Below are 25,043 nucleotides of genomic sequence, written 5' to 3'. Positions count from 1 at the left end.
AAGAAAAGAAAAGAAAAGAAAAGAAAAGAAAAGAAAAGAAAAGAAAAAGCAGCAATAATTAAAGATGAGATGAGAGCAGTGAAGAGAAATGAAAGTTGGAAGAGATTCCCTGTGACAGCTTTATTTTTTAGGGAAAGAAAGACAAGAAACTGATTTTTCTTCCCACGACTCTGGATCAAACTGAGGTTTGATTAAAGAAATGACCTTGAACCAGAGCAGAGAATAATAAAAGATAATTTCCAGTAAGTATGCTAGCTCAAATTAATGACTTACTCTTTATTTTTAAACTGAATTCAGTAGAGATTTACATGCATTAGGTTGCGATGATTAACATTTGAAATTTGACCTTGAAATAATCTTTACATTGTAAATTCTTAATGATCAAAACAATGTTCTCAGTGATTAAAACATATTAGTGATTAATTATTAAAGGAGAATAATTGCAAATACACATTCCTAAAATCTCAAGGCTTTTAAACCATTTGTACAAATGACTGGACATTTTTTAAATTTGCTAAGAAAAAAAGCCCTCCATCTGATTCGCATTGTCTTTTTTCTTTTTTTTTTTTTTTGATTCACATTCTGAATCCAACAACAAGAGAAAAGGTACTTCTTGCAAGCTAGAAATGCACACAACTGTGATCGCATCAAAGCCAAAGAGAGTAAAGAAAATTGTTCTGTATAAATCTGTAACATTAAGAAATAATCCCAAGAACTTAAGAAAGGTTAATAAAAGACCAGTAATTTTGATCATCATTTATCTTTTAAAAAACACTTTGAGAGGCACCTGGGTGGCTCAATCAGTTGAGTGTCTGACTTCGGCTCAGGTCATGATCTCACAGTTCATGGGTTCAAGCCCCAATCAGGCTCTTTGCTGGCAGCTCAGAGCCTGGAGCCTGCTTCAGATTCTGTGTCTCTCTCTTTCTCTGCCCCTCCCCTGCTCATGCTCTCTCTATCTCTCTCAAAAATAAATTTCAAAAAACATTTTAAAATTCTTAAAAAATACTTTGTAATCACTTTAATAACATACAGTCATGATCTTAATGCTATGCCTAATAACTATGACTGATGCCCAAGCTGATAACTGGAGAAGTGAGCTACCTAGCAAACTAGATTTGCCCAGGGGCACCTGGGTGGCTCAGTTGGTTAAGCATCTGAATTTGGCTGAATTTGGCTCTCACGGGTTCACGAGTTCTTGTCCCATATCAGGCTCTCTGCTCTCAGCATAGAGCCCACTTCGGATCCCCAGTCCTCCTCTCTCCCTGCCCCTCTCCCCACCTTGCTCACTCTCTGTCTCTCTCAAAATAAATAAATAAACTTTAGGGAAAAAAAAAACAACTAGATTTGCCTGAGCAGTTTTTCCTGAGTAAGAGGGTTTCAAGAAATAACTGTATCTCACACCATAGGGAAATAATACTCAACCAGATTTTGGCCCCATGTATTTTAAGCCATCTTTCCTGATGCCATGGCTCTTCTTAACTAGGATGCTCTTAGGGTGCCTGAGTGGCTCAGTTGGTTAAGTGTCCGACTTCAGCTCAGGTCATGATCTCATGGTTCATGAGTTCGAGCCCCACGTAGGCCTCTGGGCTGACAGCTCAGAGCCTAGAACCCGCTTCAGATTCTGTCTGCCCCTCCACTGCTTGCACTCTGTCTCTTGCATTGTCTCAAAAATAAACAAACATTAAAAAAAAATTTTTTTTAAACACTAGGATGCTCTTGCGTGGAGATTTCCTCTTGACAAAAGGAGCCCCAGAGCGGGTACAAGCCAGGGCTGACTATGGCTATCCCAGGGCCAGGATGAGGGCCTCTCAGGAACCCCTGCCTCCCAACAGCCGACACACCTGGACAACTCTTTGGGGGAAGATCCAAAAGCATTCCCTACACTCTCCCCAAATCTGTCCCTTGTCTTTGGGGTCCCATAAGTAGTGACAACCTTTAATAGAAAAAGAAAAAGGAAGAAAGGGAAATTTTCTGGGGCATTGACCTACATAATTTTCTCAGTGGTCAAACATTACTTTTCACAATCTATTCTATGTCGATCATTTACCTATTTTTTCCAACATAAAGGAGTGATATTTGAAATGTTACCTATAGTAACTTTCTATTGCTGTGTAAAAAATTACCACAAACTTAGTGGCTTAAAGTAACACAATTTTATTATTTCACAGTTTCTGTAGGCTAGGACTGGCACATTTTAACTGGGTCCTTTGCTCTGGGTTTGGACTAAATGTTTGTGTCCCCCTCCCCCCAAATTCAGAGGCTGAAGCCCTAATCATTTATGTTCCAGGAACTTTGGGAAGTAATTAGCCTTAGATGAAGTCATGAGGGTGAGCCCCATGATGAGAAGAGTGTCTTATGAGAAAATGAAGAGACCAGATCACTCGAGCTCTGCCATGTGAGCACAGAGCAAGAACACAGCCATCTGCAGAGCAGGAAGAGGGCCCTCACCAGAAGCAGAATCTGCCAGCATGCTGACCTTGGAATTCCAAGATCTCAGACAGTGAAAAATACATGTCCGTTGCTTAAGCTGCTCCGTCTATGGTATTTTTGTTATAGCAGCCAGAGCAGACTAAGGCAGTCTCACAAGGCTGAAATCAACTTGGAAGCCAGGTACATCCTCACTTGCAGGCTCAGTGAGGGAAAGAACCACTTCCAAGCAGCTTCAAGGTATGGACAGAATTTGTTTCCTTGGGTCTATGTGACTGAGGTCACCATTTTCTTGTTAGCTGTCAGCTGGGGACCACTTTCAGCTACTAGAGGGTGCTCTCAAGCCCTTGCCACATGGCCCTCCCCAGAGGCCCCCTCGCACTTCAAATCAATCTCTTCAGAAGGCACTCAGTCACTTTTAAGGGCTCATCTGATTAGGTCAGGCCCACTTTCAAAATCAACTGATTTGGAACCTTAATTATATCTGAGAAACTTCTTCATTTATGTCACATAACATAACCTAATCATTGTGCTCACAGTACCATCCACACTTGAGGAAGGAGAATTGCATAGGGTGTATATACCAGGAGTCTGAAATGGGGGGCCGTCTCAGAATTCTATTGGCCTGGTTTCTCTGGGGAACACTGACTAACATACACAGTTATTCTGTGAGTTATATTTCAGGCTCCACTGGAGGTCTCTCCAAACCCAACGGGCCCCTTATTTTACACACTTTCATGCAAGAGGCAAAAATGGTAACCCCTTAAGGATTTTTTAATGTTCCTAACAGCCTAAAGGGTCCCAGCAAAGTTGTATTCCATGTAACCTTGAGTCTGTACTTGGTTTGCTTTCCACAGAATCCAATGACTGTCTGGTCCCTTTGATGCTATTTTTCTGCAGGTGCAATTTGTGTTCTCTTAGCCTGATGATATAGGAAGTGGGAGACAATAAAGAAGACAGGGAGTGCTCTTGTTGAAGGGGGTACCATAATCAGTATCAGATATTGCCAGCTGCATATAATTGAAAACCTAACAAAAAGGAGCTTAAAAAAAAATAAAGACAGTGTTACTTCACATAAAAGAGATGTGGGTGGGGTGAGAGGGAGAGAAAGAGAGAGAGAGAGTAGAGAAGGGAAAGAAGAAAGAAACAGAAGAGAGAAAGAGAGGCTCCAGGGTTGATTATTCAGTTGCTCATCAAGAACTTTTCCTCTTTCTTCTTTCCTTCTTCTACTCCTTCTTTCCTACTTTCTACTGACATCCTGAGGGTATTGCCTCGGGATGACTCCCTTCCTAGTCACAAAGAGACTGCCATAGCTCCAGGCATCACGCAGAGATGACACCAACAACATCTAGAAGCACAAAGATACTATTCCTTCTCAGTTGCCTCTTTTTACATTACAAAAGAGAGCATGAGGAGACCTACATTATGCTACAAAATACAATGAAAAACACCAATACTTCACAAATTCTTCCAAAGAAAAGAAGAGGAAACAAACACTTCCAAACTTTTTTCATGAGGTGAGATCACCTAATCACCCTAATACCAAGACAAAGATGTTATAAGAAAACTATAGACCAATATCCTCTATGAAGATAGACAGAAAAATCATCAACAACATATTAAGAAACCCAATCCAGCAACATTTAAAAAGGATTATGACCAAATGGGATTTATCCCAAGAATGCAAAGTTGGCTGATATGAAAATCACTTTACAAGGGGAAACAGCCTTAGACAATTGGTAAACAAATAGATATGGCTGTGTTACAATAAAACTTTATTTACACACTTCTGGGTATACACCCAAAGAAATTGAAAGCTGCAACTCAAACAGATATTTGTACATCCATGTTCAGAGCAGCATTATTCACAATAGGCAAGAGATAGAAACATCCCACGTGTCCAGCAACTGATGAACAGATAACAAAATATGTTATATACATACAGGGGAATATTACTCAGCCACAAAAAAGACGGAAATCCTGTCACAGCTACAAACTGGATAAACCTTAAGGACATTATGCTAAGTGTTATAAGCAAGTCACAAAAGGACACATACTACATGAGCCCACCCCTAGGAGGTAGCTAAAGGAGTCAAGCTCTTAGAAACAAAAAGTAGAACTGTAATTCCCAGCAGGAGAGGGGAGAAGGAAAAGGGGAGGTGTCATTCAATGGGTATAGAGTTTCAGTTTCACAAGAGGAAAGAGTTCTACAGATCTGTTGTACAATGACGTGAATACTGAACTGCACATCTGAAAATGGTTAAGATGATTAAGTTTTATGTTATGTGTTTTTCTCACAATAAAAAAAAAAAAAGCAGTGATGCAAATTGAATAAGTTCTGGAGACCTAATGTACAATGCTGTGACTATCGTTAACAATATTATATTGTACATCCGAAATTTGCTAAGAGGGCAGATCTTAAGTGTCCTCGCCACAAACAGAAAAAAAGATATGGTAAATATGTGAGGTGATGGATATGTTAATTAGCTCAATTGTGGTGATTATTTCATAATGCACAAATGTGACAAATCATCCAGTTGTACACCTTAAATATATGCAACGCTTAAGTCTCAATTAAACCTCAACAAAGCAGAGAAGGAACAATGAAATGCTGATTCACGCCACATCACGGATGAACCTCAGAAACATGATGCCAAGTTAAATAAACCAGACACAAAAGGACACACAGTGTATGACTGCACTGGTATGAAATATCTCAAATAGGCAAATTATAGAGACAAAAGGTACATTAGAGACTACCAGGGGCAGGGGTGGGACGGGAGTTACTGTTTAACGGATACAGAGCTTCCTTTTGGGGTGATGAAGTTTTGGAAACAGGCCATGGTGATGGTTGCACAGCACTATACTCAATGCCACTAAATTGTACACTTAAAAATGGTTACGAGGACACCTGGGTGGCCCAGTGGGCTCAGCATCCAATTCTCGGTCTCAGCTCAGGTCATGATCTCACGGTTGGTGGGTTCGAGCTCCACATTGGGTTCTGTGCTGACACCACAGAGCCTGCTTAGGATTATCTGTCTCCCTCTCTCTCTGCCCCTCAACCCCGCCTCTTAAATAAATAAATACACATTAAAAAAATGATTAACTGGGGCGCCTGGGTGGCTCAGTCGGTTAAGCGTCCGACTTCAGCTCAGGTCACGAACCACAATTTTTTTAAGTTTGTATTTAGGAAAAAACCAAACTTCAGTTCCAAAAATAGGGACTGGCAGTTCGCTGGCCCCTGATCTAGAGTCTCTATAACACTGAGAGGACTGTTGGTATATCTTTTTGCTCCAGAACTACCCCAGTGTAGGAAATATAAGGTGATACGTACTTGCCATGAACTCTGACGTCCTGTGTCCTTTCCTTACGAGGACGCACGTATACACGTCTGGAACAGGGAGGAAGGTGTCCTTCTATTAGGTTATGTGGCTTAAAAAAGCCTCCACACCCTGTCGCGGAGGCTGTACTGTGTCCCTGGAAGAGAAAACACAGAGGGACTCTCTGGGCAGAGTGCTCAGACCAGCTGTTCAGGACACCCGGGCACGGCTCACCCCAGCACTGTCATGCACGCACTTGTGCTCACGACCTCAGTTGGATCTGCCGGTTCTAATTTGCTGGCTCGATGACACCCTGCTTAGGAAAGCATGTCGCTTACAAACCAGACCAAGTGAGGGGGGCATCGCGCATTTGGCGGATGGCTGCCGCCGTCCTTAGGCGTATTTTCAACCAGAAGCAGAAACAGCCTGGTAGAAGCAGACATGAAACGCGAGGCCTGAAGTCATAATTCAACGTAGAACAACCTGCGGGCCGGCGCAGGTTTATTAGACGGCTAATAAAAATAAATCATGGACGTGTTTTTAAAATGACTCCCCATGTGTTGTGGTTACTTCTCAGGCATACTGTAAATTACCTGTGAAGTGCTACTTCCTACAGGGATTTTTTTTCTCTCTCTCTCTCTCAAATACAAAGGGGTTATAAGGCTAAAGAATGCAGACATGCATCACGTCTGCAGAAATCATAAAAAAAGATCAAATGTAATATTTTCTTTCAACATGGATGACTGCTTTGAGATTTTCCATTCAAGCAGCCTTGAACACAGCCTCCAGCGTTTGCCAATTACTCCTGACAAATACCATTTGGGCCTGAGTGATGTTGTAAGTGAAATAAAACAGTGGGAGGGAAAGACCAGAACATGATAAAAGGCATTTTTTTTTTTTTTTGGTCTGCTGAGAACTTACTGTAAGTTATACATTCACGAGGGAAGGCCTTGCTTCCTGCCAGTGATAGACCCCATGTGATTTTGAGTTCTAAGGTGACTTTTGTTTGACAGTAAGAGGAAGGGAAGACAAAACTCAGTTTTCATGTCCCTTAAAAGGGAGTCAGCTCTGTTTTCCTCCTACACAAAGGAAAAACTGTATATAAACAAAAGAAGGGACACCGGGCACTGTTCCTCATCATTCCACACAAATATAAGCTCATGTGTGAGAATAATGCCATGAAATCAGCTGTCGGCACGTCCGCCTGGCACCATCTGCGAGCTGGAGCATGTCAGAACCCATCGCAGGTAACCAAAGCCACGAGACAGAAAGGCACAGCTGGGGTCCAGAGTGCGGTTGTCTGTCCCCCCGCCTCACACACCAGGAACCCCCGGATGGCCCACTTCCTCATTCTTTGAGATTCCAACCAAACTCAGCCCTACTCTTGATCACAGCGCTGCAGAGAATCGGGGAGCGGCCCACAGAAGCGACCGGAAAGAAGCTGCGTGGGGATGAAGCCCGTGTGGCATCAAGCGGACCAGGGCCGTGTGCAGCGCAGCCTGCCCTCTTGGGCAAGGAAGGGACTTTGCCTCGTGACCCACTGAGCTGGGCTTTCTTCATCCTTCAGACAGAGAATACAGCACGGCAAGGATGGAATCAGTCCATGCATGGCACCCATCTGGTCCCACGCTGGCCCCTAGAAGCTAGGCAGACCCCGGAAATAGGTAAACCAGGTAAACACACAGCCAGGCTAAAAGTCCCCGGACTCTCCCGGTCAAGGCCCACCGGTGTTACCCGTGTTAATGCCTCCACAGTGGCTTGGTGATTTCATGACAACACTGCTGCATTAGTATCTACTGTTTCCCTGTGAATGTGGACCTCAGAAACGTGTGTCAGGGAGACTGGGGTTCCATGGCCAACTGCCCAGCAGCTCCCCAGCATGGGGGGCAGGTGAGAAACTGGCAGCCTCTGTCGGGCTACTCACCTGGCACTGCGGGGGCAACTGCGAACAACCATGCCCCACAGTAAAAGGGGCAAAACCATGATCATTGCTGCGATAAGCTGGCCTTGTGAGTCCTTGTGAGTCCTGCCCGAAGAGTCCGCAGGCCCGCCCCACTCTCTGTAGATGAGCCAGCTCCCAGGGCACCTCGCATCAAGGACCAGCATCCCCCATCTGTGCTAAACGGGTTGCTGATGGTCAGACTGGCCCAGGAGACTGGGAAGGCTCGACCAAACACAAACCCCAGGGCTAGCCATACTCCTGAGTTACCGCTTTCCTAACTTTTGCAGACACACGCATCCTGTTACAGTGCAGATTTCTTTCTTTTTCTTTCTTTCTTTCTTTCTTTCTTTCTTTCAATATAATTTGTTGTCAAGTTAACTAGCATGCAGCATATACATCGTGCTCTTGGCTTCAGGAATAGATTCCCATGACTCATCGCTCACATACAACACCCAGCGCTCATCCCAACAAGTGCCCCCCTCAATGCCCACCACCCATTTTTCTCTCCCCCTCCACCCCTCCCCCATCAACCCTCAGTTTGTTGAGACTCTGCATTTCTTTTTTTTATTTAAAAAAAAAATTTTCTTAACGTTTATTTATTTTTGAGACAGAGAGAGACAAAGCATGAATGGGGGAGGGTCAGAGAGAGGGAGACACAGAATCTGAAACAGGCTCCAGGCTCTGAGCTGTCAGCACAGAGCCTGAGGCGGGGCTGGAACTCACGGACTGCGAGATCATGACCTAAGCCAAAGTCGGCCGCCCAACCGACTGAGCCACCCAGGCGCCCCGAGACTCTGCATTTCTAACAAACCCCCAATACTGGTGGTCTGTGTATCAGCCTTTGAGGAGCAGGGTTCTAGGTGACCCCAATAAAAGATGCTGACAGCACTTAGCTTCCTGAGGGATGGTTTCTGGTGGCAGTGGCCTCCGTTATAGACCCCTGCCACTAGCAAAACATAAAAGAAAGAGGGTGGGCTCTAACAGTTGTCCACTGCCAGGACTCGGGCCTACTGGTACCAGAGACGCTGCCTTCTGAATAAAGAAACAGGAGATTTCATCTTTCACACAATCTCTGCTGACGTTCGTGTCCACATGAGCCATGATTCCCAACCTCGGCTGTGCTGCGGCTACCTGCTCTGAGTCTTGACCCACAACGGTCAGAAAGAGCTGGTTACCCCAACGTGAATACTCTGGAGCAAGATCTCTTTCCCAAACAGACAGCTGCCACCAGCAAGGCGACTCCAATCAGATAAAACGGTCATCTGCAGCTTTCTCTTGTCTCTCAATTAAGGGGGAAAAAAATCCAATATGGTAGTAAGGGGCCTTGTCCAGGCCTTGCCAGCACACTAGATGAAATGCCAAAGAGAAAACAAGCATCCAGTCAGGGCAACTCCAGAATGTGTATCAATAGCGAGAGGTGTAAAAGGAGAAGGGTAATCAAAAGGAAAGAGGTGTGATAGGACCTCCCTGATCTGCAAGGTGAGTTAGTCTTGATCTAAGGACAGATGAATGCAGAAAGTCAGGCGGACCAAAGAAGTCATTTCAGGTGAGGCTGCCTGCATGGCCACTCTGGGATGCTGTGCTAGGTCTTTCAGTTCACGTCGCCAGCGGTCTGATCCGGAAGCTGTCAGCCGCCTGTGGACAGGGAAGCCCAAGGACATGCTGGTGTTTCCACTCTACCTTGAAGCTCTGTCTTCAGATCAAACGCACGCCTCTAACAACAGATGGGCCAGCTCTCCCATCAGTCAGAAGAAACAGCTCCTCTCTAGCTCTCCACAAAATTAGCCCCATTTTCTAATTCCAGAAACATCTGGCAGAAGTGGAGTCACAGGAATACACCCTTTTCTTTGTGTGGGTGGTCAGTTTAAACTCCTTAAAAGCTCCCTGTCCTCTGTTTGCCTGTGTGTCAGTCAGGACCTGAGTCTACCTGCTATCGATGATGTTAGAAATGAAAACCTGCTATCTGCTGTGAGAAACTGTTTCTTTCTCAAAAGAAAGTGCTAAATATCAGCATTTATTTATGGCTTGTCTGAACGCAGGGACAGGGCAGTTTCTGTGTCTTATCAGACCCCTCCCCCATCCCAGCCCCTTCCTCTGAGCACAATGCACCTGGCTAGGCCCCCTATCTGGCAGCTGTCACCTTGAACTAATGTTTATCTGCCTGTGTTTCTCACCCAAGGAGATCCAACACCCCACAGACAACAGGAACCTCTGCATTTCATCCCAGTAGCAACACACAGAGTTGTTTTTGCCTTGTCTGGATCCTACTAACATCTGAAAAAAAAAAAAAAAAAAAAGATACTCTGTTGCCTCAATTCCACAGAGCCTCGGTGACTGGGAGTCAGCATCCCCAGCCTGGCGGTCTTCTGGTGCCACCTAGTGTACGGAAATGGAAGTGTCTCAAGCTCAGAGCAAAGTCCCACAAAGATTCACAGATCCAGTGTGTATTTTTCAGGCATCAGTCCAAACACTTGGGACTCTTACAGGTGTGACTTGTTTTTAAAAAAAGTGTTTCAAGAAAATAACTAAAATGCTCTGAACATCTGTTGTGATCTGGCCACTCACACTTAAGCACACTCACTGAACCAAATGTGAAAGCATTTGAGCTTTGGATGAATCTGTTCTCAATATGGATTGGCACCATTTAAAAGGTTATTTCAGCAGCATAAATGTGTGTAGTCATATAGCAATGGGCACTCTGTCTCTCTGTCTCCTGCCTCTCAAACTATTGTCATTGGAGGCATTAAAGTAATACCAGAGTATTCCAGCTAGGACAAGTTAAAGCAGCTTGTTCCTCTAGTGCAGAGGCTCAGAAAGGGAACTATGGCATATATTAGAGTCACCTGGGAGCCTGCAGTTCCCCGATATGTTGGCACATCTAAGACCAACTAAATCAGAGCCTCCAGGTGGGACCAGGGCTCAGCAGTTTTTAAAGCTCTGCCATGTGCAAGAGAGGTAATATCAGTCAGCAAGATGGAGGGCCAGGGGATCCCAATCTCATCTCGCCCACAGAAACAACAAAAACTGTAAATAAACAATTACAGACCAATGAAAATAACTCAAGGAAAGCTCTGGACTACAACAAAAAAGCAGCAAGACTCCTGCAGAGCTTAAAACCGAAAGGTGGTCACATAGAAAAGCACAGGAAGCATTTTGCCCACATCACCCCCTCCTCAGGTCAAGAGCAGCTTGGTGCACAGGGATCCACTCAGAGGAAGCTCCTCAAATGTTTGCAGCCTTTACTACCATGGCCTCCCACAGTCTACACCATTGCTGATCCCAGCTCATGGAGCTGTCCAGCCTCCCCACCACCAAGCCCCTCCTCACAGCTGGGGCTGTCGGTGCAGTAAGATGTGGGGTCCTGCTACTGCCGTGTCCAGCTCTTTGGGATCGAGACTTTGCCCCACCACCTACAAGATGGGTGCTACTACTGCCCTGAGCCCTGCCCTCAACTCAGGTCGCAACGTTGTCCCATTACAGGGGCTGCTGTGAGCCCCACCCCCAGGTCCCAGGTCAAGGCTGAGAACCTTCATTGATTAGGCTGTGTGGCCACTGCTCTGACCCCCACCCTTCAGGTCCCAGGTGGCTGCTCTGAATCATTATTGCCAGGTCACACTACCTCTGCTCTGATCCCTGTCCCTGGGTTCCAGGTCAAAGCCCTGAACTGTCATTGGCAGGGGCACTGCTATGCCCTGAGTCCTGACATGCTCCCTGGATCCTAACATGTGGCTTTCAGAGGCCATCACTAGGGATGCACTTCTGCTTTCCTGCAACCTTCCCTGAGGCCAAAGTTGGGGCTTTGACCCACCACCATCCACAGGCTGTACTGCTACTGGCCTCTGCCCCCTGCCCCCTGGGCCCAAGCTACCGCTGTACCCGCCATCCCAGGGCCTGTGCCACTGCTGCGTCACCCACCTGGCCAGAATCATTGCAAGACCCAGAGACCCAGACCCTGGTTTCACAGAGTTCCACGTACACCCACCTTAGACATCAGCATCACTGCCACGGGCAAATGCATCTGTGCCTCAAGACCCAGGAACAGTGGTAGCTCCACATGGCTCTGATCCCAGGACTCTGAGTGCCAGCATGCCAGACTATATGCCAAGAGGGATCCCCCCTCTGCTAGAACTTTCTCCCATGGGCAAAAATAGGAGAACAGAATATCCTAGCAATCTTCACCTCTGAATATCCCAAAAGCCTTAGTTACCACTGTCATCCAGTCTTGGCCACAGAAGACCCCCCACAAGTCTGCACCTACACTGACCTCAAGCTGATGAAGTTGCATGGAGACTACGCTGCTGTGCCTTCCAAGAACCAAAGATGCTGCGTCCCACCCAGCTGGCACCCTCGCAGCCACCTTTTGGTGAAAGTTTTGCCCCACCAAAGCCAATTCAAATGGCTGGAAGAGGTGAATGCACTCCCAAATGTGCAAACATCAACACAAAGTCATCAGAAGCATGAAAAAGCAAACATGACACCATGAAACGAACATGATTTTCCAGTAACCAGTTCCAAAGAAATGCAGATCTGTGAGTTACCTGAAAAAGAATTTACAATAATCATTTTCAGGAAGCTCTATGAGCTTTAAGAGAATACAGACAATTTAATGAACTCAGGAAAACAACACATGAACAAAATGAGAAGTTCAACAGAGATATAAATCATTGAAAAAAAGAACCTAACAGAGACTCTGAGTTGAAAGAATACAGTGAATGAAATAAAAAATGCAATAGAAATCTTCAACATTAGGCTCAATCAGGCAGAAAAAAAGAATCTGGAAACTTGAGGACAGATCAAATTGAAATTATATAGTCAGAGGAGAAAAAAAAAACTGGAATAAAAAAAAGTGAGGAAAACCTATGTGAATTATGGAATACATCCAATGAAATAATATCTGCACTATGGGTGACCCAGAAGGAGAAGAGACAGAGAAAGGGACAGAAAATTTACCTAAAGAATGGCTGAACACCCCAAATCTGGGGAAAGTTTGGCCATCCAAGTACATCAAGCTCAAAGGTCCCCGAATAGATACAACCCAAAGAGATCTTCACCAAGACACAAAATCAAAGACAAAAAGAGAATTTTGAAAACAGCAAGAGACAAAAGATTAATCACATACACATACAAGGGAATCTCAATAAGTCTATCAGCAGATTTATCAGCAGAAGCCTTGCAGGCCAGGAGAGGAGATAATATATTCAAAGTGCTCAAGGAAAAAAACTGTCAACCAAAAATATTTTACCCAGCAAAGTTATCCTTGAGCAATGAAGGAGAAATAAAAACTTTCCCAAACAAACAAAAGTTGAGGGACTTTATCACCACCATACCTGCTAAACAAGAAATGCTAAAAGGAGTTTTGAGGCTGAAACAAAAAGACACTAATTAGTAACATGAAAACAGATGAAAATATGAATTCACTAGTAAAGGAAAACATATCATCAAATTCAAAATACTCTAATACTGCAAAGGTTGTGTGTAAATCACTTTGAACTCCAGCATACAGGTTAAGAAACAAAAATGATATGGGGCACCTGGGTGGCTCAGTCAGTTAAGCGTCCAACTTCAGCTCAGGTCATGATCTCACAGTATGTGAGTTTGAGCCCGTGTCGGGCTCTGTGCTGACAGCTCAGAGCCTGGAGCCTGCTTCAGTATCTGTGTCTCCCTCTCTCTCTGCCCCTCTCCTGCTCATGCTATGTCTCTCTCTGTCTCAAAAATAAATAAAAACATTAAAAAGAATTAAAAAAAAAAAAAGAAAAAAATGATTAAAAAAAAAAACTATAGAGGGGCACCTGGGTGGCTCACTTGGTTGAGCGCCCAACTTCGGCTCAGGTCATGATCTCACAGTTCATGGGTTCAAGCCCCATGTCAGGCTCTGTGCTGACAGCTCAGAGCCTGGAGCCTGCTTCAGATTCTGTGTCTCCTTCTCTCTCTGCCTCTCCCTTACTCACTCTCTCTCTCTCTCAAGAATAAATAAACATTAAAAAAATAAAAAAAAACCTATAGAAGCAATATTTTGTTAATGGATAGATAATATAAAAAGAGGTAAATTGGTACATGAACAACATAAACTGTGAGTACAAGCAAGTAAATGTGTATAACATTTTTATGCAATTGAAGTTGTCAGTTCAAAATAGTTATAATTATAAGGTGTATTATGAAAGCTTCATGATTACCATAAAGCAAAAAAATCTATAATAGATACATGAATAAAAAAGAGAATGGAATCAAAGCATACCACTGTAAAAAAAAAATCATCAGCTCACAAAGAAACACAGCAAGAGAGGAAGAATGGAACAAAGTAACCACAAAACAATAGAAACCAATTAACAAAATGGTGATAGTCTTTACCTATCAGTAATCACTCTAAATGTAAATGGTTTAAATTCTATAATTAAAGGCAAAGAATGAATAGACAAAAAATGGATTAAAAAAACAAAACCCAACTAAATGCTGTTCATAAGAAACTCATTTGAGCTTTAAGGACACTTGCAGGCTTAAAGTAAATGGTGGAAAAAGATATTCTGTGCAAATGAAAATCAAAAGACAGTAGGGATAGCTATACTTACATCAGATAAAACAGACTTTAAGTCAAAAACTGTAACAGAGACAAAGAAAATCATTATATAATGCTAAAGGGGTCAATTCACCAAAAGGATATAATTACTGTAAACATCTCTGAACTCAATATTGGAAAACTTAAATATATTAAATAATTATTAATAGATCTGAAAGCAAAAATAGACAGCAATGTAGTAATATTAGGGAACTTCAATACCTTACTTTTAACAGTAGGTAGATCATCCAAAGAAAAAAAATCAGTAAGAAAATAACAGACTGGAATGACACTTTAAACCAAATGTACCTAATAGACATACATAGAACATTCCATCCAACTGCAGCAGAAAACACATTCTTCTCAAGCACAAATAAAACATTGTCCAGAATAAATCATATTTTAGTCACAAAATAAGGATTAAGAAATTTAATAACATTGAAATCTTATGAAATATCTTTTCCAACTGCAATGGTTTGAAACTGGAAATCAGTAACAAGAAGAAACCTGGAAAGTTTACAAATATGTGAAATTTCAACAACACACTTCTTAACAACCAATGGGTGAAAGAAATCAAAAAATATCTAGAGGCAAACAAAAATGGAATCACAACACACCAAAACTTATGGGATGCATCCAACCCATAGACAACCTATCATTACACCTCAGAGAACCAGAAAAAGAAAAACAAATTAAGCCCAAAGTTAGCAGAAGGAAGGAAATAATAAAGATTAGAACAGAAATAGATGACATGAGAACTAGAGAAACAATAGAAAATATCAACAAAACTAAGGGTTGGCTTTTTGAAAAGATAAACAATTGACAAACATTTAGGTAGACTAAGAAAAAAAAGAGAGACCTCAATAAAATTGTAAGTGAAAGAAAGACATTATAACTGATACAACAGAAATTCTAAAGATCATAAGACGCAACTGTGATCAATTATATGCCAACAAATTACATAATTTATAAGAAATTGATAAATTCCTAGAAACGCACAACTTACCAAGACTGAATCATGAAGTCATAGAAAATTTGAACAGACCCATAACAAGCAAGGAGATTGAATTAGTAATCAAAAATCTCCCAACAAATAAAAGCCCAGGACCAGATGGCTTCACAGGTGAATTCTACCAAAATTTAATGAAAAATTAATACCAATCCTTTTCAAACTCTTCTAGAAAATTACAGAGGAAGGAACACTTCCACACTCATTCTATGAAGCCAGCATGACTGTGATACTGAAGGATACCACAAGCAAAGAAAATTAAAGGCCAATATCCCTGATGAATGCAAAAATCCTCAACAAAATACTAGCAAATCAAATGCAAGAACACATTAAAATGATCACAGGGATTAAAATGATCAAGAGGGATTCATCCATGGGATGCAAAGATGGTTGAACATAAGCAAATCAATAAATGTGATACACCACATGAATAGAATGAAGGATAACAATCATATGATCATTTTAAAAGATGCAGAAAAAGCATCTGACAAAATTCAACATCATTTCATAAAAAAAAAAAAAAAAACCTCTCAACAAATTAAGTATAGAGGAAGTGTTCCTCAGCATAATAGAAGTCATATATGACGAGCCCACAGCTATATCATATACAGTGATGAAAAGTTAAAAATCTTTTCCTCTAAGATCAGGAATAGACAGGGATGCTTACTCTCGCCATTTCCATTTAACATAGTACTGGAAGTCCCAGCCATAGCATTTAGGCAAGAAAAAGAAATAAAGGCATGAAATCAGAAAGGAAGGTGTAAAATTATCTGTTTGCAGATGACATGAGCTTATATATAGAAAACCCTAAAGACTCCACCAAAAATCTGTTAGGATGAATAAATAAGTTCAGTAAAGAAGCAGAATATAAAATCAATGTACAGAAATCCATTGTATTTCTATACATTAACAACAAACTATCTGAAAGATGAATTTAAAAAGCAATCCCACTTATAACAGCATCAAAAACAATAAAATACATAGGAATAAATTTAACCAAGGAGATGAAGAACCTGTACACTTAGAACTCTAAGACACTGATGAAAGATATTAAAGAAGATACAAATAAATGAAAAGATATCCCATGTTCGTGGATTAGAAGACTTAATACTGTGAAGATGTTCATACTACCCAAATTATCTACAGATTCAATGCAATACTTATCAAAATCCTAATGGTATCATTCACAGAAACAGAAAAAAGTATACAAAAATTTGTAGGGAACTACAAAAGGCCCTAAATAGCCAAGGAGATCCTGAAAAAAAAAGAAGGAAGAAGAAGAAGAAGAAGAAGAAGAAGAAGAAGAAGAAGAAGAAGAAAAGAGGAGGGGGGGAGGAGGGGGAGAAGAAGAAGAAGAAGGAGAAGGAGAAGGAAGAGGAGGAGGAGAAGGAGGAGAAGGAGGAGAAGGAGGAGAAGGAGGAGGAGGAGGAGAAGCAGGAGAAGCAGGAGGAGGAGGAGGAGAAGGAGGAGGAGAAGGAAGAGGAGGAGGAGAACAACAACAACAACAGCAACAACAACAACAAAGTTGGAGGTATCACACTTTCTGATTTCAAGCTATATTACAAACTATAGTGTGGTACTGGCATAAAAAACCATCATATAAACCAGTGGAAGAGAATAGAGAGCCCAGACAAAAACCCACACATACATGGTCCACTAAATTTTGACAAGGGCACCAAGAACACACAATGGGAAAATGATATTCTCTTCAATAAATGGTGCTGGGAAAACCTGATATCCACATGCAAAAGAGTATAACTGGACCCCTATCTTACACCACTCACAAAAATTAACTCAAAATAGATCAAAGATTTAAATGTAAGACCTGAAACCATAAAACTCCTAGAGGAAAACATAGCAGAAAAGATCCTTGGCACAGGTCTTGGCAACAATTTCTTGGATAAAACATCAAAAGTACAGGCACAAAAACTAAAATAAACAAGTGAAACAGCATCAAACTAAAGAGTTTCTGCATAGCAAGGAAACAATCAATGAATTGAAAAGGCAACCTACAGGATGGGTGAAAATATCTGCAAACCATATATATGATAAGGGGTTTATATCCAAAACATACAAAGAATTCATACAATAGCAAAAAAGCAGATAATACAATTTAAAAATGGGCACAGGACATGAACAGACATTTCCCCCCCCACACACACACACACACAAAAAAAAGACATACAAAAGGTATTTGAAAGGTGCTTAACATCACTAATCATCAGAAAAATGCAAATCAAAACCACAATGAGATATCATCTAATAGGATGGCTATTATCAAAAAGACAAAAGATATCAATGATGGTGAAGATGTGGAGAAGAAGGACACTTATATGCTGTTAGTGGTAACGTATATTGGTATGGCCATTATGGAAAACAGTATGATTCCTTAAAAAATTTTAAATTGAACTACCATACCATCCAGCAATCCCAGTCCTGCGTATATATATCCAAAGGAATTGAAATCAGTATCTCAAAGAGATATCTGCACACCCACCTTCATTACAGCATTATTCAAAATAACCAAGATGAGGAAACAAGGTAAAGTGTCCTTCAACTGATGAATGGGTAAAAGAAAATGGAATATTATTCAGCCACAGAAAGGAAGGAAATCCTGCCGTTTGCAACTACATGGATCAACCTGGAAGGCATTTTGCTAAGTGAAATATGCCAGACTGAGAAAGACAAATACTGTATGATATCACTTACATGTGGACTATTAAGGGGAGGGGGGGCAGTTTCACAGAAACAGAGAATAGAACGGTGGTTGCAAGGGCCAGGGGAAAATGGGAGCGGCATACATCCAAAAGTACAATTTTTCAGATTAGGAACAGTAAGTGCAGAGGAACTAACATACAGCATGTTGGCTAGTTAATTTAATGCTATGGTATTGTTTACTTGAAAGTCACTGAGAGCAGATCTTAAGCATTCCCACCACAGAAAGAAAACAAAGTTAACTGTTGACTGTGAGCTGATGGATGTGTTCATTATCTTGCTCTTGGTGATTGTTCTGTAATGTGTACATATATCAAATCATCACGTGTACACTTTGTCTGTACAAATGTATTTGTTAATTATTCCTCAATAAAGTTTTTAAAAACGCTGCACATGTGGTTCCCAGGGACTTCAAACGGCTGCTGCGACCCTTACTGTCTGAGGCTTGGGAGGACCCAAGAAGCAAAGATCTATGCTGCCTGTGACAAACACACCCTTAGACTTGACCCTCCCCCCACTCCCCGGGTCAGTGACATCCTGAATTCCCTTTTATCTTGAGCACTTTGAAGTCTCCCTTTGTGACAAGGGCAAAGTTAGAACGGGAATTTAATTTACTGTCCTAATAATTGCTACATAGACCCTGCACAGTCTTGGTTTTTGCCTTATCTTCTGGCACTAGCAGAAGGCTTCTAAACGCCCATCACCACAGCTGCATAACCAGACAGGGACCCTTGAGATCAAAAGGAGGGCCCCACCCCCAGGACAGAGTTTCTCTGAAATGGGAGAAGGCTGCCTTGCAGGATCACTCACCCCTTCTCGCCCCTCCGCCTTTCGCGGGATGTGGGTTTCACAGTGACAGGGAGGGGGCTGTAAAACTGAAAACCACAGGGAGAGGGCTTGGCCCACAGGGACCTCTGGGGAGGCCCTCTTTCTCCTCGCACCTGGGTGCTGCCTGGCTCCTTGTCGCCAGTCTGCCCAGTGAGGTCGATGAAGTTGCCTACTAGAACATGCAAACAAGGGGCGCCTGGGTGGCTCAGTCAGTTAAGCATTCGATTCTTGGTTTGGGCTCAGGTCATATTCTCACAGTTCGTGGGTTTGAGCCCCTGCTTCGGATCCTCTGTCTCCTTCTCTCTCTATTCCTCCCCAGCTTGCACTCTCTCTAAAAAATAAATAAACATTAAAAAAAATTTTTTTTTAAAGAACATGCAAACAAACCAAGACAAAACAAACCACTTTAAGTTTAAGGGGGTCTCTCCCCACCCTGCACTGGAGGCTGCCCATCTTTGGAGGCAGAAACAAGGTGTAACTGACAAGTGACAGACTTGAATTCAGACTCCTGGGTTCTAATTCCAACTGTTTGATGGGACAGGTCACGTGACCCCTCTATGCCTCAGGTTCTTCACCTATAAAACATGTAACACCTGCCTCATAGAGCTATTGTGAAATTAGATGGGAAAATCCAATGAGAACAAGAAGGCTGGAGCAGGGTGGGGTCTCTGCTCCTGTTCCTTCTCCACCTCTTCCTGGGCTGGGCTACCCCTTCCCTTTCTCCTCCAACTGCCTCGCTCCCCACTCTGATTCTTTTCTAGAAGAACATAGTTGGGGAGTCCGTTTGAGAGAATGTCTAGATCTTATACTATGGAAAGAGAATGCAGGACAGTGAAAGGTCTACCAGAATCAGAAAGAAAATCTGGATTCTGATGCTAAATCCAAAGTCCAGAGCAAGCTCCTCAACCTCTTGGGCTGCAACCACAAAATAAGGGGTCTGAGTGGATCAGCTCAAGGACCTCTTGTCACCCCAACCCTCGGACAGTGCATGTATTCAGAGGCCCAGCCTTGGATTCATGTGATCTGGGGTCTGCCTAACAATTGACATCAAGAGTCATGAAAGGACCGACTAAAACCTTGGAACCAGCACCTGAGAGTGGAGGGTGAGGGGGCACAGGCCTCTCCCATTGGAATCTCTACATCCACGGTTCACAAACAGTGGGCACTCAAATCACCTGGGGGCTCACTGAAAATACATATTCCTGGACCTACCCCTAGAGATTCTGATTCTGTGGCTTTGGGATGTGCTTGTACAACCTGGCAGTTTCTGATGCCACAGTCAGGGCACCACATCCTGACAAGCATGCTCTTTGTTTTTGTTTTTATTTATTTAAATTCAAGTTAGTTAACATACAGTAGTTTCAGGAGTAGAACCCAGTGATTCATCACTTACATGGGACACCCAGTTCCCATCCCAACAAGTGCCCTCCTTAATTAATGCCCATCACCCCTTTAGCCCATCCCCCTACCCACCTCCCCTCCAGCAATCCTCAGTTTGTTCTCTGTATTTAAGAGTCTCTTATGGTTTTCCTCCCTCTGTTTTTATCTCATTTTTCCTTCCCTTCCTCTACGTTCATCTGTCGTGTTTCCCAAATTCCACGAGCCAAATCATATTTGTCTCTGACTTATTTCACTCAGCATAATACACTCTAGTTTCATCCACCTTGTTGCAAATGGCAAGATTTCATTCTTTTTGATTGTTGAGTAGTATTATTCCGTTGTGTGTGTGTATATATATATATATATATATATATATATACACCACATCTTCTTTATCCATTCATCAGTTGATAGACATTTGGGTTCTTTCCAAAGCACACCTGTATCCCTTGGATACCTAGTAGTGCAATTGCTGGGTCGTAGGATAGTTCGATTTTTAATTTTTTCGATTTTAATTTCCATACTGTTTTTCAGAGTGGCTGCAACAGTTTACATTCCCAGCAGCAGTGCAAAAGGGTTCCTCTTTCTCCACATCCTCACCAACATCTGTTGTTGCCTGAGGTGTTCATTTTAGCCATTCTGAAAGATGTGAGGTGGTATCTCATTGTGGTTTTGATTTGTATTTCCCTGATGAATGGTATTGAGCACTTTCTCATCTGTCTGTTAGTCATCTGGATGTCTTCTTTGGAAAAGTGTCTATTTGTGTCTTCTGCGCATCAAGCATGCTCTTAATAAAGGTTTCAACTATGTGTGATGAAAGGTAGCCCTACCCCCACCCCACATGGCTCTGCACTCACCTGCTAAATACCTTTGGCCATGTTACCTCCCTTCTCTGAACCTGTCTGCTCTTCTATAAAGTGTGGTTAATAACACCTCCTCTCAGGGAATGAGTTGTCATTTTTGAAGACAGGTTCCCTGGGCCATGAGTCTGCTCTTCCATATATATACTGAGGAGTCTCTTTGCATATCAAAAGTAGATGCCAGGAGAGAGAGGAGTGATTGATTGATTGATTGATTGATTGAATGATTGATTCATTCATTCATTCAAGAGAACAAATCTACACCTTTATTTACTTTTCAGTCAGTTTAAATCCTTGAGGGGTACAGCATCACACGGATTCTGTGGCCAATGGCTTTAGCATGAAGGTTACTTCGGAATTTGGCACGGACCATGCCATTGTTTCCATGAGCGTGAGGTACCATTTCCCAGATTACTCTGGTTTTATTTGGTTTGCCACCAGGAGTGTTGTTGTTCTTTGCTTTGTACACATAAGCACCTCTCTTGCCTAGATAGAATTCAGTTTCATCTCGAGCATAAACACCTTTTAAGAAGACATGTGTGATCCCTCTGGTTCCAGAGACCCCACTTACAGCCAGCAAAAAATGGCTGTGGACCACAGCCTTCCAGGAGCCCTGTTCCCAGAAGGCCTCCACAGGTTCCAAGATGGCAGAAAGAGAAAGGCCCAGGAGAGAGGGGATTTAAATAGGCAGGACTGTAGCATCTCAGCCCTCCAAATGTTCTTCCAAGGCTGGCTGATCCAGCCACACTTTAATTTTACAAAGTCCTGATCAGGTGAGAGCAGGTGCCTCCCTAAGCCCGGGTGCATCTTTCACAGACACGGTCTTTGCTGTATGAACCCTACAAGCGTGGCATCTAGAGGCCGACCGAGGTTTGAATCCTAGCTCTGCCACTCAGCAGCTGTGTGACCTCAGCAATAACTTTCCCTTTACATTTACAGAATCAGGAAAATATGAACTCAACCGGTCGTGGTAAGGATAAACAAGGTGACCAATGCAGTGCATGGGCAGAAGGTCTAATGCTATCAGACCATTACTGTCGTTGTCCGATTGGCAGACTCTGGACCTTCCTGGAAAAAGCATGAGCTGTGAGAAGAGGGGTAGAATCCTCACCAATTAGGCACTAACCTTATTTCTTTAAAAAAGAGCTTTATTGTCGTGTAACTCACAGGCTACACCACTGACCCATTTTAGATGTATGACACAATGGCCACCACCCAATCCCTCCAGCACCCTGGCCCACCCACGGCAGCCACTAATCTACTTCCCATTGCTCTAGATTTGCCCTTTCTGCACATTTCATATAAGTACAATTTTATTTCAAATATTTGAGAAAGAGAGCATACACGCATGAGAGGGGGAGGGGAGGAGAGAGAGGGACAGAGGATCTGAAGCGGGCTCTGCACTGTCAGCACAGAGCCCGGCATGAACTCACAAACCATGAGATCATGACCTGAGCCAAAGTGGGACGTTCAACTGACTGAGCCACCCAGGCACCCCTCATACAAATACAATTATATGTGGTCTTTTGTGACGGGGTTCTTTCATTTACCATGTTTTTAAGTCTCATCCATGTTGCAGCATGTATGTACTTTGTTCCCTTCTGTGCGTGAATGATACTTCATTTCATGGAAAAATCTCATTTTATTTATCCATTCATCTGCGGATAAACATTTGGGTTGGAGCTGTTATGAATAATGCTGTGACAAACACTGCTATACAAGTGCTATGAACATTCATGTTCACGCTTTTGTGTGGACATGTGTTTTTAGTTCTTGGGAGAGAGGGGAATTGCTAAGTCAGAAAGACTCTGTGCTAAAACTTTTAGGAACTGCCAGACTGGGTTTCCAAGCAGCCACACCGTCTTACTTTCCATCAGCAGAGCCACAGGGTTCCGATCTCCCCGCATCCTCAACACGTTATCTTTTTTATTACAGGTGTCCCAGTGGGTGTGAATGGTAACCTTGCATTTTTATTAAATTCTACTATGTTTCTGTGAGTTTTTACAAATGTACTTGCAGCCTAATGTTAAAACTACGGAATAGTTTATAGAAGGAAAGTAAATGAAATATCCCCTCAAGGAAAGGTTGTAACAGAACAAAGATAGGGAGCTGCCCTCTGAAAGGTGAAACAGAACAGCCCCAGAGAGAGCGCATGGCACTGAAGAATGTGGCACACGGGGAGGTTGTGTGTGGCACACTGGCAGGCTTATAGAAAAATGCTTCAGGCCTGCTTGTTCCCTCTTAATGTTCCATTCCCTTTAATTCACAAATGACTTTCTGGATCTGTAAAAAACAAACAAACAGGCCCTTTTCCAACAGGGTGGCATTCCTGACAAAACTCTATATTCAAATGTCAGCTGACTGGGACGCCTGGGTGGCTCAGTCGGTTAAGCGTCCGACTTGGGCTCAGGTCATGATCTCGTGGTCCGTGAGTTCGAGCCCCGCGTCGGGCTCTGTGCTGACAGCTCGGAGCCTGGAGCGTGTTTCGGACCTCTGTCTCCCTCTCTCACTGACCCTCCCCCGTTCATGCTCGGTCTCTCTCTGTCTCAAAAATAAATAAACGTTAAAAAAATCTTGAAAATACAAACAAACAAACAAACAAATGTCAGCTCACAAACCGATTTGGGTTTTATTATTCTTTGCTCCTCCAGATAAGACCTACTACCCAACATTAATCTATCACACAGAATGTGGCTGTTGTTTGCCAACTGAAGAGCTAAAATAAATTTCCTATTTCTGTGCCTTGATGGGCCCTCTCAGGACGTGTCTAGGTGGTTCAGTGAGAGCCATTTTCACAGAATTACAGCTCTGATTGCCTAGGTCATTACCAGTCTCCACCTTCAGGCAGAAGCACTTAAAGTGCCCCAGTCAGAGGAGTGCATCTGCTGTTTTTAGCTTGAAAGATAAGGACAAATAGTCCTTAACTTCTCAATGTCTGTCCCCTCAGGCCAAGTCGGCCAGTGGGAGGCTTACCACCCACAAACTCTGTAACCAGATACCAACGAGGAGAAGGTGTGTTAGTAAGTGACCTCAGGCATGCCCAAGGCAATAGTGAGGAGCAAACAGAAAAGGGGGAAGAAGAAAATGGGGGGGGGGGGCGGGGGCGGGCGTGTAAACTAAAGAAGGAAGAAAATCATGCCACTGGGAAAGAGCCTGGCTTTGCCGGCCCTCAAAGGCAGCTGTGTGTCACAGTCAACAGTGGTTTACCCTGTGGGCCAGACTGCCCTACAAGGAGCCACAGGCTCTGCAGACTTTGCAAGAAGTCTGCGGCACACATATGCCAAGCATGGTCTATAAATGGAAAAGTCTTATTCTGCAGTTTTCCAAATACACATAGATCTGGTGTGGATGATGAAATACTTCTCATTTGTAAATGCGTGAGTAATGATTTTTCTCATTGTCTATTGTTTTTCTAATCACTGGACAACTAGAGCACAACAATGTTCATGTTAAAGGGTGGCTTTGTTTTTGAAAGGTGTAAAAGCACCTTCACGTAGGAGTTCATACGTATGTGTGTGTAAATATATTAATATATATAGGTCCTAAATGTCCACTAATAGGGGACAGGAAAAATAAGTATGGTATAGCACAGGGGTCAGCAAACTATGGCCCAAGACCTGTCTTTGTAAATAGTCTTACTGGAACACAGTCATTCAACTTGTTTGCATATTGTCGATACGCTGTGCAATAGTCGGGACAAAGGCTGTATGGCTCAGAAAGCTTAAAATATTTACTATTTGCCCCCGTTAATGTTTGCGGACTCCTGGTATAGCACATCCTGAAACACACTGCAGCATGCAGGTGCATGCGAGTGAACAGGGAAGTAAGGGTGGGGGGGGGGGGGGGTGGAATCCCAAGCAGGCTCCACACTGTCAGCACAGAATCCACTGCATAGCTTGATCCCACGAACCACGAGATCATGACCTAAGCCAAAATCCAGAGTCAGACACTTAACCAACTGAGCCACCCAGGTGCTCCCCACTGCAGCTACTTAAAAATAAAGTCAACA

At 42.9% G+C, this 25,043-nt stretch overlaps 1 long non-coding RNA gene across 1 annotated transcript in view; it reads right to left on the bottom strand.

The window, feature by feature from the left end:
• LOC121035962 (uncharacterized) overlaps positions 1-19,078 on the bottom strand; it is a 39,139-nt gene extending 20,061 nt beyond the window's left edge. The window contains exons 1-2 of the long non-coding RNA XR_005793158.1: positions 18,908-19,078; positions 5,762-5,904 (exon numbers count right to left, since the gene is read on the bottom strand). This is a non-coding gene — a long non-coding RNA (uncharacterized LOC121035962). The remainder of the gene's footprint in view (positions 1-5,761; positions 5,905-18,907) is intronic.
• Between the last annotated feature and the right edge of the window lie 5,965 nt (positions 19,079-25,043).

The sequence above is a fragment of the Herpailurus yagouaroundi genome, unplaced genomic scaffold, assembly GCF_014898765.1.
Source record: "Herpailurus yagouaroundi ecotype Mexico unplaced genomic scaffold, PumYag 162, whole genome shotgun sequence".
Classification (NCBI taxonomy): domain Eukaryota; kingdom Metazoa; phylum Chordata; class Mammalia; order Carnivora; family Felidae; genus Herpailurus; species Herpailurus yagouaroundi.
This window is presented reverse-complemented; position numbering and strand designations above follow the sequence as displayed.